Source organism: Rhinoderma darwinii, unplaced genomic scaffold, assembly GCF_050947455.1.
Source record: "Rhinoderma darwinii isolate aRhiDar2 unplaced genomic scaffold, aRhiDar2.hap1 Scaffold_1052, whole genome shotgun sequence".
Classification (NCBI taxonomy): Eukaryota; Metazoa; Chordata; class Amphibia; order Anura; family Rhinodermatidae; genus Rhinoderma; species Rhinoderma darwinii.
This window is the reverse complement of record NW_027461937.1, coordinates 42,317-61,061: the sequence shown is the minus strand read 5'-3', so window position 1 is coordinate 61,061 and position 18,745 is coordinate 42,317.

The following is an 18,745-nucleotide window of genomic DNA, read 5'->3' as shown; positions in this document are numbered from 1 at the left end:
CACATACAGCCCCCCTGTAGATAGGGCCACATACAGCCCCCCTGTAGATAGGGCCACATACAGCCCCCCTGTAGATAGGGCCACATACAGCCCCCCTGTAGATAGGGCCACATACAGCCCCCCTGTAGATATGGCCACACACATCGCACCTGTAGATAGGGACACACACAGCCTACTTGTAGATAGCGCCACACACAGCCCACCTGTAGATAGCGCCACACACAGCCCCCCTGTAGATAGTGCCACACACAGCCCCCTGTAGATCGCGCCACAAACAGTCCTACTGTGGATAGCGCCACAAACAGCCCCCCTGTAGATAGCACCACACCCCCCCCCTTGTAGAAAGCACCACACCCCCTTGTAGATTGCTCCACACACAGCCCTCCTGTAGATTGCGCCACACACAGCCCTTCAGTAGATTGCGCCACACACAGCCCCCTTGTAGGGAGAGCCACACACATCACCTTGTGGATAATGCCACACACATCCCCTTGTAGATAACGCCACATACCCCCCTTGTAGATAGCGCCACAAACATCCCCTTGTAGAAAGCGCCACACCCCCCTTGTACATAGTGCCACAAAGGGCCGGCCAGAACGGTGTGCCATTGCACTGGGTGCATCACTCTAGCAGGTGGAAGGGGGCGCTGCACTGGCTACCTTTCCCCTGCTTGTTTCAGAAGCGCCCGCGCCCGGTGACTCAGCATCCGCCTTTCCGCCCATAGCAGCCATAGCGGCGACACCGGGAATGAGGACGCCCATGCTGCCAGTCGGGATCGGCCCCCCATGGCCGGCGGCACCACTAGCAGCTGCTACAGCTGTAGCAACGCCACATTCAATAGTGTCTGCGTGATCAGTACACAGGTACTATTAAATACTATAGCAAAGCAGGAAGGTATCTCCCAGCTCTGCTATCTGCTAGCGCCACTGTGTGGCTGGGGATTCCGCTCCTGGATGAAGCGCTTGATGTAACTGTCCATATATGGACAGTGACATCAGGGGCAACTCCTGAAGCGTAATCCCCGTCCACAGCGTTGCCGATGCAGTGACCGGGGATTCCACTTCAGTAGAGGCCCTTGACGTCACTGTCCATAAATAGACAGAGTCATCAAGCGCTCCGTCCAGGAGCGGAATCTCCAGCCACAGGGGGATTCCGCTCTTTCAGGGAGCTACAGTAGCGCTATGTACAGGAAGGGGGGGGGGGGTTCTATCATCTACAATTGGGCTGTGTGGCACTATCTACAGGGGAATCTGTGAGTGGTGGGCTGATGGTCATTTAAGTGAGAGTGGCAGGCTGATGGTCTTCAAGTGGTTTTCACCTCTGACCTCCAATTAAAGTTAATAGGAGGCAGAAAATACCTGTGGCGTTCGTTTGGAGCTTTCTTTGCCTACGTCTTTTCCGTTAGCTTCAACGGCTTAAAAAAAAAGTCAAACAACGCTGTCAATTTAAAATCTGCGTTAAAATTCCTGAAGGAATTTTGGGGGGAGTATGGCACTGTCTACATTGGGAGGTGGGGGGCTGTATGGCACTGTCTACAAGGGGGAGGTGAGGGGCTGTATGGCACAATCTACAGGGGGCACTATCTACAAGGGGGGCTGTGTGTGTGCCAGCGAGGGGAGGGGGGCATTATAAAATTCCTGAAGGAATTTTGAGGAAGATATTTTCTGCCTTACAAAAAACGCTGTGTGAACATATTCTCAGTGTAGTGCTTGTTTTTAGCTGTTTTCTGTCTTTCTCGAAACAATTTTTGGTAGGGGTGCCCTGAGGAAATTTTATTTCTCCAGTGGTGCCTCGAGTCCGAAAAGGTTGGGAAACTCTGCACTAGGCTACAGGATCACGCCGGCCTACGCAAGGATCCCGTCGCGGAGCAGCTCAGTTCCTCTTGGGAACGGGGCCTAGAGGAGTACAATTTTTTTGTGTTTGGGGCACTGTCTACAAGGAGCAGGTGGGGGGTTGGGGGGAGTATGGCACTGTCTACATCGGGAGGTGGGGGGCTGTATGGCACTGTCTACAAGGGGGAGGTGAGGGGCTGTATGGCACTGTCTACATGGGGGAGGTGGGGGGCTATATGGCATGATCTACAAGGGGGAGTTGCGGCTCTGTATAGCACTGTCTACATGGGGGAGGTGGGGGGTTGTATGTCACGATCTACAAGGGGGAGGTGGGGGAATGAACAGCACTGTCTACAAGGGGGAGGTGGTGGGCTGTATGACACTGTCAACAAGGAGGGGTGGCGGATTATGGCACAGTCTACAGGGAGGCTGTATGGCACAATCTACAGGGGGCACTATCTACAAGGGGGGCTGTGTGTGTGCCAGCGAGGGGAGGGGGGCATTATACTGTGTGAAGGCCACTAAGCAGACATTATTCTGTGTAAGGGCACTACAGGGGGAAATCTACTGTGTATGGCACTTAGGGGGCAAAACACTGTGTGGGCACAATTAGAGGACAAAATACTGTGTCCTTAAAGGGGTAATAATATATTATATTATTAAATATTATTATTATTTTTGGGGCGTGGCCAGCAAGCAGCATGGATAGTCGTATCTGAGCTGAGCTCCCGGGGACCGTAACTTCTCCTGCTGATTATCCTGTCATCCTGGCTGGTAAATCTTTTTACTGGGACCAGACAAACTCTGGGCATACCTCTCCCCCTCGCAGGCTACCCAGGGACATTCTTCGGTGACTTCGTCGGCCCTGCGGATGGAAACAGTGCACGACGGCCTGGTATTCTGCTGCAGCCTGCACTCGACGCACTTCCACTTGATATTAACCCAGCCCAGGAGACAACGAAGGACTTGCATCCACTTGCATCGGAGGTACACTGTTTATGCCCGACATCTCTTGCTTCTCCCAGGTGTCTTTTGGTCCTCTCTGTCAGACTCCGTGGTCCTGGTTGCATGGGCTTCTGTTCCTCGTGGCGGCTGGTGGTTAATGGCGGCCTGTCTGTGTCTGCAAGGCACGCATGGTGAAACATTCTTTATCTGTCTCCCCTGACAGCCGGTGAAGGTACAGACCTCAGGCTCAGTTGGGGACGACAGTTTTGATTTCTCTCAGGGCAGACCCTGAGATTCCATTGTTACCAGTATCTGGGTGGTGAGTTGCGGCCTAACGGAGCCATTTTGCATATATGCCTGTTATACATCTATGTCACTGATTTGGCTCACCTGCTCACTATACATTCTGGGACTGCCTGCCTACCCGGTCCTTTGTCTATAGAGCTTACTTACCATATATAACTTCATACCAGTGTGCCATACTCTGTTAAAAGGAGACTGTATCTGCTGCCTTACTTTTCCTGCTACACTATTGGTGGGGTGAGACCTACCTATTTCAGCTATACTGTGCACCATGTGTAAATCTAAACCTCAGTCTGCAGTGGATAAGCTAAAAGATTTTGCTCGTACTGATCAGGACGAAGATAATTCCTCTCCACGTAAAACGAGATCTACTCACCTCAAAAATAAAGAGGACGATGCCCGACCGAGTGGCGGCATGGATTCCGACACGGAGACTAAACCTACGTTACGTCAGGTTTCATTGCAACTTCTATCGGCCATTGATGCTTGCAAAACTTCTTTAACAGGCCAGATTGATGAGATAAACCTTGATGTCAGTTTGCTCCGTCACAACATGCAGAACCTGAAAGGCTGTATGGGAGAGATGGAGGGGCGACTTTCTCAAGTAGAGGACAGGATTGGTCCTCTTGCTACTACCCTGGCTGCTACTACACGGAAGGCGGATGCTTGTCAATCCAAAACTGATGACCTTGAAAATAGACTGCGTCGTAATAATTTACGTATAATTGGCTTACCGGAAAAATCTGAGGGCAAAACTCCTGAACCGTTTATTGAACAATGGCTCAAGAGTAACTTAGAGGCGCCAGCCTTTTCCACTTGCTTTGTGGTTGAGAGGGCACATCGTGTTCCGGCTAAGCCGCCGCCTCAAGGTGCAGCCCCTCGGCTATTCCTGGTTGGGATTCTAAATTACAGAGATCGAGACACGTCTTTGCGTCAGTCCAGGTTGAAAGCTCCATTCAAATTCAACAATTCCACTATTTCCATATTTCCTGACTTTTCTGCAGACCTCCAGAAGCAGCGTGCCATCTCTATGGAGCTCAAAAGAAAGTTTAAGGAGTGAAACATTCCATACTCAATGGCATACCCTGCTCGTCTCCGAATTGCCTATGATGACAAAGTGGTCTTCTTGCATAGCCCGGCGAGAGAGTGGCTCCAGATGCATCCTCCGGTGGCTTGAGTGACTCTTCAGCATTCACCTGTGGGCCCTTCGAGAATGCTCCGTTGATCAGCCTGACATTCTTCACATGATGAACGTTACTGGGTGATATGTTGTATATTTTATGTTATACCGTACCTTATGTCGCTATATCTACCATTGGCTATTCAGGTCAGTTGATCCAGAGGGGGATCTCTCTCCTTTCTATATATTGTTCTCATCTGATTCACTGGTAAAAAACAAACAAAAAGACCCAGAACATTTTTCTTATATGCTTACTGATGCCAGGATGGATGCCTGACCAAGACGTAGTCGAGTATTCCCCATTCTAATTTTTCTACCCCAAATGTCTGCCCTACCTATGGTTCTTGGTGGGGACATTTCTGGGTTCTTTTCCTCGGTTACTTTGTTATGTTTGATTGTTGTTCATGTGTATGTCTATGCCACTGACTCTGATAACTCTGTCCATACCTTTTTCTGCTCATCCATTGTATGCTGCTGTACTGCCCAGGACTGGCAATTGATCCTTGATGACGGGCCTCGGTGTTCCCTCATATTAGGCGATCCCGTCCCCACCTAATCTGTTTACAGGAGATTCACCTCATTAGTGAAAGATCTAGTTACCTTAAGAAACCTTGGATACAATGGGCGTGCCACTCCTTTCACACTTTTTATTCTAGAGGGGTTTCCCTGCTGATACATCGCACTGTACGATGGAATCCAATACAGACGCGAAGAGACCCAGCTGGAGATTTCGTTTTTGTTTATGCTGAAATAGACACGAAGCCATATGTTATTCTGTGTATATATAATCCACCACAGGCTAACACCTCCGTCCTTCAGGCAGCTATTGATTTTGTACATCAAATTAGGTAATGTCTCCGGCTATAGACCGTTTCTCACAAGATCCCGCCCATAATTTAACACCCACTACTCCTTTGTGTCAGCTGATAGAAGGTTTGGGCTGGATTGATCTATGAAGACATTGTCACCCACAGGTTCTGGAATACACTTGTCATTCTCCTGGGAGACAGGCTCTCTCCAGGATTGATCTATGAAGACATTGTCACCCACAGGTTCTGGAATACACTTGTCATTCTCCTGGGAGACAGGCTCTCTCCAGGATTGATCTATGAAGACATTGTCACCCACAGGTTCTGGAATACACTTGTCATTCTCCTGGGAGACAGACTCTCTCCAGGATTGATCTATGAAGACATTGTCACCCACAGGTTCTGGAATACACTTGTCATTCTCCTGGGAGACAGACTCTCTCCAGGATTGATCTATGAAGACATTGTCACCCACAGGTTCTGGAATACACTTGTCATTCTCCTGGGAGACAGGCTCTCTCCAGGATTGATCTATGAAGACATTGTCACCCACAGGTTCTGGAATACACTTGTCATTCTCCTGGGAGACAGGCTCTCTCCAGGATTGATCTATGAAGACATTGTCACCCACAGGTTCTGGAATACACTGGTCATTCTCCTGGGAGACAGGCTCTCTCCAGGATTGATCTATGAAGACATTGTCACCCACAGGTTCTGGAATACACTTGTCATTCTCCTGGGAGACAGGCCCTCTCCAGGATTGATCTATGAAGACATTGTCACCCACAGGTTCTGGAATACACTTGTCATTCTCCTGGGAGACAGGCTCTCTCCAGGATTGATCTATGAAGACATTGTCACCCACAGGTTCTGGAATACACTTGTCATTCTCCTGGGAGACAGGCTCTCTCCAGGATTGATCTATGAAGACATTGTCACCCACAGGTTCTGGAATACACTTGTCATTCTCCTGGGAGACAGGCTCTCTCCAGGATTGATCTATGAAGACATTGTCACCCACAGGTTTTGGAATATACTTGTCATTCTCCTGGGAGACAGGCTCTCTCCAGGATTGATCTATGAAGACATTGTCACCCACAGGTTCTGGAATACACTTGTCATTCTCCTGGGAGACAGGCTCTCTCCAGGATTGATCTATGAAGACATTGTCACCCACAGGTTCTGGAATACACTTGTCATTCTCCTGGGAGACAGGCTCTCTCCAGGATTGATCTATGAAGACATTGTCACCCACAGGTTCTGGAATACACTTGTCATTCTCCTGGGAGACAGGCTCTCTCCAGGATTGATCTATGAAGACATTGTCACCCACAGGTTCTGGAATACACTTGTCATTCTCCTGGGAGACAGACTCTCTCCAGGATTGATCTATGAAGACATTGTCACCCACAGGTTCTGGAATACACTTGTCATTCTCCTGGGAGACAGGCTCTCTCCAGGATTGATCTATGAAGACATTGTCACCCACAGGTTCTGGAATACACTTGTCATTCTCCTGGGAGACAGGCTCTCTCCAGGATTGATCTATGAAGACATTGTCACCCACAGGTTCTGGAATACACTTGTCATTCTCCTGGGAGACAGGCTCTCTCCAGGATTGATCTATGAAGACATTGTCACCCACAGGTTCTGGAATACACTTGTCATTCTCCTGGGAGACAGGCTCTCTCCAGGATTGATCTATGAAGACATTGTCACCCACAGGTTCTGGAATACACTTGTCATTCTCCTGGGAGACAGGCTCTCTCCAGGATTGATCTATGAAGACATTGTCACCCACAGGTTCTGGAATACACTTGTCATTCTCCTGGGAGACAGGCTCTCTCCAGGATTGATCTATGAAGACATTGTCACCCACAGGTTCTGGAATACACTTGTCATTCTCCCGGGAGACAGGCTCTCTCCAGGATTGATCTATGAAGACATTGTCACCCACAGGTTCTGGAATACACTTGTCATTCTCCTGGGAGACAGGCTCTCTCCAGGATTGATCTATGAAGACATTGTCACCCACAGGTTCTGGAATACACTTGTCATTCTTCTGGGAGACAGGCTCTCTCCAGGATTGATCTATGAAGACATTGTCACCCACAGGTTCTGGAATACACTTGTCATTCTCCTGGGGGACAGGCTCTCTCCAGGATTGATCTATGAAGACATTGTCACCCACAGGTTCTGGAATACACTTGTCATTCTCCTGGGAGACAGGCTCTCTCCAGGATTGATCTATGAAGACATTGTCACCCACAGGTTCTGGAATACACTTGTCATTCTCCTGGGAGACAGGCTCTCTCCAGGATTGATCTATGAAGACATTGTCACCCACAGGTTCTGGAATACACTTGTCATTCTCCTGGGAGACAGGCTCTCTCCAGGATTGATCTATGAAGACATTGTCACCCACAGGTTCTGGAATACACTTGTCATTCTCCTGGGAGACAGGCTCTCTCCAGGATTGATTATGATTTTGGTTCTCCTGCCTTATCTCTTTATGTGTCCTCCAGATCACTCTCTTCCAGGGGGATTTCGGACCACGGTGCGATACTGGTCAGGTCGGAATTTCCTGGACAGCGATTGTTACCTACTTGGAAGTTGCATCCTTTCTGGTTGACACTTATTGGACCCTCTGATCGCATCCCAGACCAAATTATACAATGTTTACAAGTACATGATGCACCTATTTCTCATACCCTGAAGTGGGATACCTTTAAGGCGTACTTGCGTGGTTGTTTGCGATCTACAATTTCTTGTATTATAAAGTCCACGGCTCACTCTGAGAGGGAGGCGGGGGAATGTGTGGCCTCCGCAGAGTTGCTGTATATTTCGGATCCCACGGACGCGCACAAGGCTAGTTGGTTATGTGATCGCAATGAGGTCACGTTACGCCTTGATCTCCATGCAGGTTCAAATCAGGTGGGGGGGGGGTGCGAGCTCGGAGAAGCAAAGACACACTGAGACGTTTCTCAAGGCAAAAATACTTCTGACTTTATTTGCAGAGACACAGAGTTTATATAGTAAAAATATCATATAATTACGTGCAGACACATATACATTCTTGTGGTTTCTTTCCTCATTATTCTTATCTCTACGTACATTATTCTTATTCCTTACATCTAGTTTTTAATCCGGTGTTCTACCCATATCTATCTTGGCTGTACGCCCAGAAACAAACCATCCTGCAAACAAACCCCCTAGTTCCTGGTAGTACCCTCATAACATAATGAATTCGCAATTTCCAGTTTCTGCAGAACATCTGCAGATTATTACATTCCATAACCTTTCAATAATACCCAAAATATAGACTCGTTTATCCTTCTACCTTGAAGTAGTACATACATTACACTTATATCATTGATTATAGGTTGTTCTATACCATCACATACCCAACATATATTCTAATACATGTTCTTCTCTTCAGCATTGCACTCCTTGGGGCCCCAGATACATTATACATATATTTATTCCATAACAATCCCTCCTTTTGTGATTTTACCAACACCTAAATTCCAATGCTACTTCTATCTCCTGATAGCAAGGCTTCGATCCATTTCTTCACTTGATTCACACAGGTATGTAGGTGGGGTAATCTCACAACACTCTTTCATCATAATGTATAGGCCTCTGATTGAATGCTTCCCTTATTTTGCAAAATGTATAACAATTGAAACATGTAAGCAATATAAACAATATTATGAAACATATCAAGGGTTGGAATAACACATGCAGTATCTTAGTGGCAGTGGGGGAAAATCCTGTAAATATGTCATACCAGTGATGGGCACTAGCATCTTTTATTGCTGACGATAAATTTATTACTTCCCTAGCTGCTATTGTAGCCAATATTTTCACTTTACTTAGAGTTACATTATGGGCTGCTATCAATTTCTTTACGTCTTTAGACTTTTGTAACACTTGTTTTAACTCTTCCAGTGGCAAACTAAAATTTCCATAGGGCAAAGGTTCAGGTACCCATACAGTGGACATTATTTCTTCAAAAATAGGCAGGAACACTATAGTTTGGTTCCCCCAAGTCAAATGCGTCACATTGTATAGACATCCTGAAAATGGTCCTGTGAGATTAAACTGGCTAAGGGTCTGCTTGTCGTTAGTTATTAAGCATACATGCTGTGGACCTACTTCAATATATACCTGTAGGTTAGCTTCTGGGATTATAGTGAGTGCGCATACATTATCCTGGTGCTGCATTAGACAGGGTTCATATATCCCTGACTGTTCATTACATACATATCCTTGCTCTGTAAACTGGCACAAATCTATATTCCTTGTCTTATTTTGAGAATCTATGTGTATTCCTTTCATTTCCAGGATACAATATTGTCCTAATAATGTCACCGGATCAATCATTACCATTGGCATAACAATAAATTTGCATAATAGAGTAGGATTTTTCACATGAAATGCTATTAGTCTTCCTGCGCACCATCTAGGTGGACACTCAGTATACTCAGGCTGGAACAATAACCACGTATCATTTCTCTTTCCTATGGGCAGAATGTCTGTCCATTACCTAACATGACTCTTATATGTGGCTTAAAACTATCTCTTAAAATTGTTATCAAGAATACAAAATATATTCTATTTCTTATTTGGCTATTATTCATACATAATATCATCCCATCAGTTTCTTTTATTACAATCGTAGAGTTGAGCCTCTCCTTGTTGCATCTTTCATAAATCTTATTTATCATTTCGTTTCTATTTTTACTGGTTGTATATTTCTGTAGATACTGTAAATCTGGTTCATAACAACAAAACAACAGCCGTCTCTTCTTGTATGCTAATGTTGGCTGTTTTGTCTATGTGAAGGTACACAGTCCCTCCATGTGGTCCTTTTTTCCAAGTCCCTTCGGTTGTAGTCACATTTGTAGTATAACACGGGGCATTGGCCTTACAGGTGTAGTTACCCTGCTTTCTATCCACTGTGGCATTCGCCCACCCTGTCCTGAACTGTTCCAGTGATTCTGTACTGATTACGTGTACAGGAGTAGCAGTTCTGCCTTTTTGTATAAGAGCACACGCAACAACCGCCGCAACAACCGCAAAGATCTTCATTCTTCTGGCTGAAGAACCTTTTTACAATGACTGGCGTGAATCCAGCTTGCCTTTCCTTCGAGCTTCACTGAGGTGCTTGTAACGAGTAAAACTTGAAAAGGACTTGAAACGGTCCGTCAAATCTTGGGTCTAGACTTTTCCTCACGTGTCTTTTGACAACGACCCAATCTCCTGGTTCTAGCTTATGCGTCCCTTCAACTGAATCAGGATCTGGAATGGAAACAAAAACTTGTGCATGCACCTTGGTCAATTGTTTGTTCAACGTTGATACATAATCTGTTAGTCTACCATACTGCATTTGGAGCACCTGTGGAAAATAACATCCTAATCTGGGAGCCGACCCAAATAAGATCTCATATGGGCTGAGACCTGTTCTTTTTGTGGGCGTGTATCTTACTGAGAACAAGGCTAATGGTAGACACTCGGTCCATGGTTTCCCGGTTTCTACCATTGCTTTTTGGATTTTCAATTTGAGAGTCCCATTTAGTCTCTCAACCTTCCCACTGCTTTGTGGATGGTATGGTGTATGTAGGGCTTGACTTATGCCTAGAGCTGACAACACATGGTTCATGATTTCACCCGTAAAATGAGTTCCTCTGTCGCTCTTGATCATCTCTGGAACTCCATATCTGCACACCACCTCGTTGATCAGTTTCTTTGTTGTGGCTACGGCTGTAGCTTTGGTGACTGGAAAAGCTTCTGGCCATCCTGAAAAGAGATCAATACAAACAAGCACATACTCCTAGGTACCGACTTTTGGTAATTGAATATAGTCTATCTGCAGTCTCTGGAACGGATATATAGGTCTGGGTGTGTGCTTCTGTGGTACTTTTACAGTTCTTCCAATATTATGTGTTGCACAGATCATGCATCCTTGTGTAAAACTGCTGGCCATCACACTAAACCCTGGGGCATACCACACCTTGTTTACCAAGTCCATCATTGCCATTTTTGACTGGTGTGTCTCTCCATGTGTTATTTGGGCCATCATTGGGAACATTGTCTTAGGCAGGCACAGTTTATTCTGGCATTGCCAGAAGCCATCTTTTCGTAGCGTTGCTCCTTGGGCCGTCCACTTGTCTTTTTCTTCTTTTGTTGCTTGTCCTTGAAGTTTTTGCAGTAGTTCCGGGCTTACAGCTGGTCTTGTTTCCTCTGGATCTTTTATCTGACATACGGCTGCTAACACGGGTAGCTTCTGTGCTGCTTGCTTTTGCGGCTTGGTCTGCCAAAGCATTTCCTTTTGTCTCTGGTGAACTCACCTTAGTGTGAGCTTTTAATGTTTACTACTGCTACTTCTGTGGGTAACATCAGGGTCGCCATCAAATATTTTACAAAGTCTGCATTCTTTACAGGTGTACCTGCAGAGGTCAAAAATTGTCTTGCCCTCCATATGGGGCCATAATCGTGTGCAATCCCAAATGCATATCGAGAGTCAGTGTATATATTTGCTGTCTTTCCTTCTGCATGTTGGCATGCTGCTGCCAGGGCCTTAAGCTCCGCTTCTTGTGCTGAGCGGGACGCTGGTAAGGAGGCTGCTTCTAGGACTACATCTTCGGTGGTTACTGCATATCCTGTAAGAAAAGATCCTTCTACACAATACCTTGAACCATCCACAAAGAGTATTAGGTCTGGGTTTTGGAGTGGGGTATCTTTCATATGTGCAAAGCCCACTGTTTCCTGGGCCATAAGGGCCATACAATCATGTTCATCAGTTTCAGGCAAAAATTGTGACCATACTTTACCTACGTCTTCTCCCCCTTGCTCCAAAGGCAGTAAGGTAGCTGGGTTCAATGTAGTACAGCGGTGTAAAGTAACCTGCTCAGGAAGAAGAAGAGCACAGGTTAATCTCAAATGTCTTGCAGTGGACAAATGCTTAGGTTGTACTTGAGTTAGAATAGCAGTAATATCATGTGGTGGAAATGCCAGGACCAAATCTGAGGCCTTGTTTAACATTGAATTTACAGCAATGATAGCTCTCACACATGATGGGGAACCTCGGGCCACAGGGTCTAGTCTAGCTGAATAATATGCTACCGGGCGCTGCTGTGGTCCATGACTTTGTGTGAGAACCGCAGTGTCATGTCCATTTTGTTCAATACAGTACAAAGTATATGCTTGCGTAGAGGTACTCCATGGATTGGTGTCACAAGCCGCTACCAAACACAACTCCTCCTCATTCAGCTGATAATCCAGAATACTTTGAGAATCTCACTTTTATCAGGTTCTGCAAATACTTGATTAATACAAAAACAAATAAAAATAAAACATTCCCAAAAACTTTACATCAAATTAACAATGTCCAGACAAGTTTTGTTTTGCCTTCTCCCTCATCTAAATCCATAAAAACTCGTGTGAGTGACGTCACATCGCCTCCTGTGTAACTTTGCTGGAGGGGGATGGTCTCTTACACATAAACCAAAATTGTACCTGATCAGTTCCTTCACCCTTCCCCCCTTTGTGGACTCTGCGAGAGTGATGTAGCAGAGTTCAAAACTACATCTCAACATAACACTAATTTAACCCCTTGTAATGTACAACAGCCTGAAACAAAAATAACTTTTTCCTGACAAACATTTGATCTTTACAATGACATAATTTCTATGTGAAATCAAAAATAGAACAATTGTAGTTAGTTATTCAATAAAACAGAAAATATTATCTCTGATAACATTAATTACTGCAAACCAATAAACAGTATAACGGTGGGGGCACATACATTTTCAAACCCCCGTGTCTCACCGTATCTGTAGTTTAATACATCTGAATTAACATCAAAACACATGAAATCTGATCACATCATAACACATAAATATCGTAACTTTTATAACCAACAGCGCTTGCGCAAAAGAGAAGAAATGTATTTCGGTTTGTACACATTACTGATATATATATATCTCAGCAGTGCATATTGAGATCCCTTGGTCTCATCAGCCCTGCAGACTGCACCCAGTCAGCCCCCCTCCTCCTCCTCCCAAACACAGCACACTTTAGGGGGGAGGGAGGGGGGTCACAAACTCATTTCTCACAACTTCTCACAATCTTAACACTTTCAATGCCGGCAAAACAACATACGTATCTGCAATCATTCATCACACCATTGTATAAGAATTATCTACGTTAATGTTTAACAGTACAATCTGACGGCCACCATCTCTATATTATGATGACGTGTTGTTTCATCAGTGAACTAAAACTGGAACTTCTGTAAATAGAAAAGACACTACAAATGACAAAATTAACAAGGTGATTATTTCATACTGATTTGGTTGGGCCGGGCGTGGCCACATCAGGGGCAGGGGGGGGCAGCCTCTCCCATTAGAAACAGTGCGCAGGGGGTTTCCCACCAACAATGAGGACACACTCAACATGAGGTACGGACGCCATTACCGGGCGTCTGCTGGTCCTGTTCTCTAATACATACAATACATTTCTTATTCCTAACTTCCTCTTCTGCAAATCTCTCTAAAGCACTTTTCATCAACTTTCTACCTTCCAACTTCCCTTTGTTCTCCAGAATACCTTTTGCCCAATCTGCGGCTTGGAGCCGCCCTCCTCTTTTTCCCTCTGCCAGTTTTCATGCCTTGATCAGGGCAAGCAACTCTGCACTCTGTGCAGAATGTATGACAGGATCAAGGGTCTCATAATATAAGACAGAGGTGTCTGGTGGTTTGGCTGTGAAGGACTGCTTATACATTATTACATTTATCACTTTTCCTGATTCAATCTACAAAATGACACAAAGTCATACAAAATATCTATATCAGCATTTAATGTTGTGTCCATTCATTTCAAGAACAAGATGACATTTCTTATCTCACTAGCAGCTGTTCTTCACCTCCCCCTTCTCTTGTCACACTAGTTGATTCTAAATTATATCGTATGGGAATTTACTATAAGGTCATTTGCAACATTAAAACAACTACTACTTCTGACACTTTTCTCCATGCTTCTGCTTTCCCCTGTAACTTTTTATCTTTCAACCATCCACGTTTTGTGTCACAACATTCATTCCATTTTTCTGCGTCTAACCGTCCATGGGATTCTAGACCACATGCTTTCATTATTTATTTTTTTTTTATTTATTTTTTCTTCGTTCCCTGCGTTGCCTTTTTACCTTCTCTTTCTGCTACTACCTGTTTGGCGGTTTGTCCTTTGGGGTGCTCATCTCATATTCTTGTTACAGATTCTAGCTACTGACAGATGAATTCCATTCTCATCTATTTTAGACAGTTTCTAGCTTCCGTACTTACTCTTGTTACAGATTTTAGCTGACAGACGAATTCCATTCTCATCTGTTTTAGACAGTTTCTAATTTCCGTACTTAATAGGGACACCAGTTCCCCATTGTCTAGTTATAAGTGGTCGCCTATAGGCAGACCCTAAGTTATGTAGGGGGTAGTTTTCCTGATAGGTGAATTTCTGGATTTACGATCCCCTAGTAAGCTTACACCCTTTTAACAGGTGCTTGCTCACCCATATGCCATACCTCAAACTCTCGTTTGCCGTGACTGTTTCCCATAGCCCTGCTATGATGGAGGGGACTCTTACCCTTCTCTCTCAGTTTTTATCTTCACTAACAAACACTATGGCTATTGGCTGTTAGGGAAAGTCCCACACTACCTTTCTCACCTATTTTATACAGTTACTTATCCCCTCAAAACCCTTTTAAACCTTCTTCTACTCTGGCCAGAGAATTAAATTCCTTTTATAACTAGCTTACTTTCTTCTTATTCACTTTAAGCACCACTCAAGGAGATATCCTCCACACCATAACAGTAATATGACAAATATTCCTGATCCAAATAATAAGGCAAACGTAAAATCAAGCTGTTCATTTGACATGCCGGATTATCGGATTGCAGAAAATTCTGGAATTTTGAGCTGAAAATCAGTGCATGATAATCCCCGCAAGTACCTCAATGCTGTACACACATTTTCGGCATTTTTCCGGATTATCAGATTGCACAAAATTTTCGATTTCCGGGCTTAAATTTAGCCTATCATAATCCCCGTAGTCACCTGAAGCATGTACACATGTTTCTGGTAATTTGCCGGATTATCGGAAGTTTTTTCCAAAAACAATTTCCTTATTCTAAAATGCATTTGTGACACAAAACTGGGTTTCTACAACATTCATACAAATACTGTCATGGAGATCAGGCACTTTATCCTGAGGGTAGGATTACATATAGACTTGACCAGATTTTTACACTAAAAATACCCTCATGTGGCCCCTCTATTCCTCAGGAGTACTACCGGGAAGGTGACCTACCAGACAGGAAGGTGCAGAGCAGAGTTTGTAAGAATTAAGTCTTCTTACCTTGCTGCAGCAGTGGTCTGCACGTTCCTTAGTCTGGAGAGTCGCCACTCTAGTCCCGGGAGATCCCCTAGGTGGGGTGCCGTCCTTCTGGTCAAGTCCCTGTTTCGGGCGCCAATTTCTGTGATCGCAATGAGGTCACGTTACGCCTTGATCTCCATGCAGGTTCAAATCAGGTGGGGGGGGGGTGCGAGCTCGGAGAAGCAAAGACACACTGAGACGTTTCTCAAGGCAAAAATACTTCTGACTTTATTTGCAGAGACACAGAGTTTATATAGTAAAAATATCATATAATTACGTGCAGACACATATACATTCTTGTGGTTTCTTTCCTCATTATTCTTATCTCTACGTACATTATTCTTATTCCTTACATCTAGTTTTTAATCCGGTGTTCTACCCATATCTATCTTGGCTGTACGCCCAGAAACAAACCATCCTGCAAACAAACCCCCTAGTTCCTGGTAGTACCCTCATAACATAATGAATTCGCAATTTCCAGTTTCTGCAGAACATCTGCAGATTATTACATTCCATAACCTTTCAATAATACCCAAAATATAGACTCGTTTATCCTTCTACCTTGAAGTAGTACATACATTACACTTATATCATTGATTATAGGTTGTTCTATACCATCACATACCCAACATATATTCTAATACATGTTCTTCTCTTCAGCATTGCACTCCTTGGGGCCCCAGATACATTATACATATATTTATTCCATAACAGTTACATTTCACTCGTTTATATAAACATGTGCTTCACCTTAAGACTAAGCGCAAATTGTTTTATTACACGTCAATATTATTTTGAGATGGAGAATCAATCCAGTCAGTTATTGGCCCACTTAATTAGACACAATAACTCCTCCAATTCAGGATAATGAGGGTGGTCTATTAACAGAGGGGGATGCCATTGCTACCAGATTTAGAAAGGACTATACCATTTTATATAGTTCCACCTCTAATCATACCATCGCAGACGTTGTAGTTTATCTGAGTGATCTGACTTTTCCTACTCTCTCTTCATCGCAGGTTACATTGCTTGACTCCCCTATGATGATGGCGGAACTTCAAGAGGCTATTCAGGAAATGTCTCTCCATAAATCCCCAGGTCCTGATGGGCTCCCTATTGAAGGTTATAGGAGGTATCGGGAACATATGGGCCCCATGTTGTTAGATACTCTTAACCAGGCTTTACTCAGCCACTCACTTCCCTCTACATTTGATGATGCTTCTATCATTGTGCTACTGAAGCCGGATAAAGACCCTGTTGATTGAGGTTCTTATAGACCAATTTCCCTAGTTAACGTGGACTATAAAATCCTACCTAAGATCCTGGCAAAGCGACTGAATCAAGTTGTTCTAACAATTATTCACCCTGACCAAACTGAATTCATGCGCGGTAAATCTACATCTATAAACATTACACGTGTACAGACACTTATGCAGATGGGTAGAATGCGTCATTTGCCTTGGGCTGTCGCTTCATTAGATACTATGAAAGCGTTCGACTCTGTTGAGTGCTCCTTCCTTCTGGCCGGCCTTCACAGCTTTGGTCCTACATTTATCTCATGGATCCAACTTCTCTATAAATCCCTTATGGCTATTGTGGTGGTCAATGGCATCCCCTCTGATTCTTCTCCTCTGGCACGGGGTACGCGGCAGGGATGTCCCCTCTCACCGGTTTTATTTGCTATTGCCATTGAAGCTATAGCTATTAGATTGAGATCCACCCCTATGGTAACTGGTGTGCAGTGGGAGGGAGGGTCTGCTGTGGTGGGCCTGTACGCTGACGAGAAGGTCCTTTTCCTGCGCAGCCCTCATGAGTCTTTTGGTCACGCTGTCCGCTTGTTAGATGCCTTTTTGCCATTTTCTGGGCTTAGGGTTAATTGGCAGAAGTGCCCCATTTCCTACATGATGTGATCGGCGCTGTAATGTCGGTGACAGTAATGCTTTATATTTAGAAAAACGTTCTATATTTAACACGTTAGGAGCGATTTTACATTTATGCTAATGAGGTTGTTAATGCCCAAGTGGGCGTGTTTTTACTTTAGACCAAGTGGGCGTTGTACAGAGGAGTGTATGACGCTGACCAATCACTGACCAATCAGCGTCATGCACTCCTCTCCATTCATTTAGTCAGTGCATAGTGACACTGCGTTGTTCACGATCTGCTGTCTTATACTGACACATTAACGTTACTGAAGTGTTTAGACAGTGAATAGACATTCCTTCCAGCCAGGACGCGATGTCTATTCACAATCCCGACACTTCACTAACGTTTACAGCAGAGCAAAGCGTAATCTCCCTGTAACCGGTCATTAACAGCGAGATCTCGCGAGATTACACTTTGCTCTGCTGTAAGTACCACAGAAACGTTACCGAAGTGTCGGGATTGTGAATAGACATCGCGTCCTGGCTGGAAGGAATGTCTATTCACTGTCTAAACACTTCAGTAACGTTAATGTGTAAGTGACTGAGCCCAGGCTAAGTGTAGAATCCCCAGTCAGAGGGTTGCCGACGCTCTGGCCGGGTATTCCGCTCCCGGAGGAGTGAATGGCAGAGCAGGGAGCGGAGAGTTTCCTGCTCCGCCACAGTATTCAGTAGTACCTGCGTCCTGAGGATGCAAATACAATTGAAAATGGCCGGGACAGTTATTTGCCGGGACTGTCTCTGTAAATTTGGGACAGTCCCGGCAAATTCAGGACTGTTGGCAACTATGAGAATATGGCGACACTAAATAACATTGTTTTCTAACAAAAAGTTATTTCTATGTAAATATCGCACATCATGAAAAAAACCATAGAAATTTGGTATCGTCCGGCAGAATGTAATCCTCGCACCGCGGGACCGGCAGAAAAATAACCAAGAAATAGATCTGAGGGAACAACTAAACCCGTCCTGGTGATGAAGGGGTTAACCTGTGGTGCGGATTATAGACACGCAGGATATCGCATTTATACCGCGGATTCGCTGCGCATTTGTTGCAGAATTTCCCCATTAAGTGAAATGGAAAGTCAAGTTCCGCAACAACCGCCATTGTTCCCAGAATCCTCTGCGGCTCCACCGCGTGTTCACAGCAACGCTGCAGGTTACACATCTATAAAAAAGAAGGCGTCATGTGACCCCTGCAGCCAATCACAGGCCGGAGAGGTCACATGTCATTATAGGGGTCACCTGGACACAGCCGGAAGAGCAGGGGCGTGTTGCTATGGTAACGCTGGGAGAGGTGGGGATCGGCCTGGTTGTATTTCTGT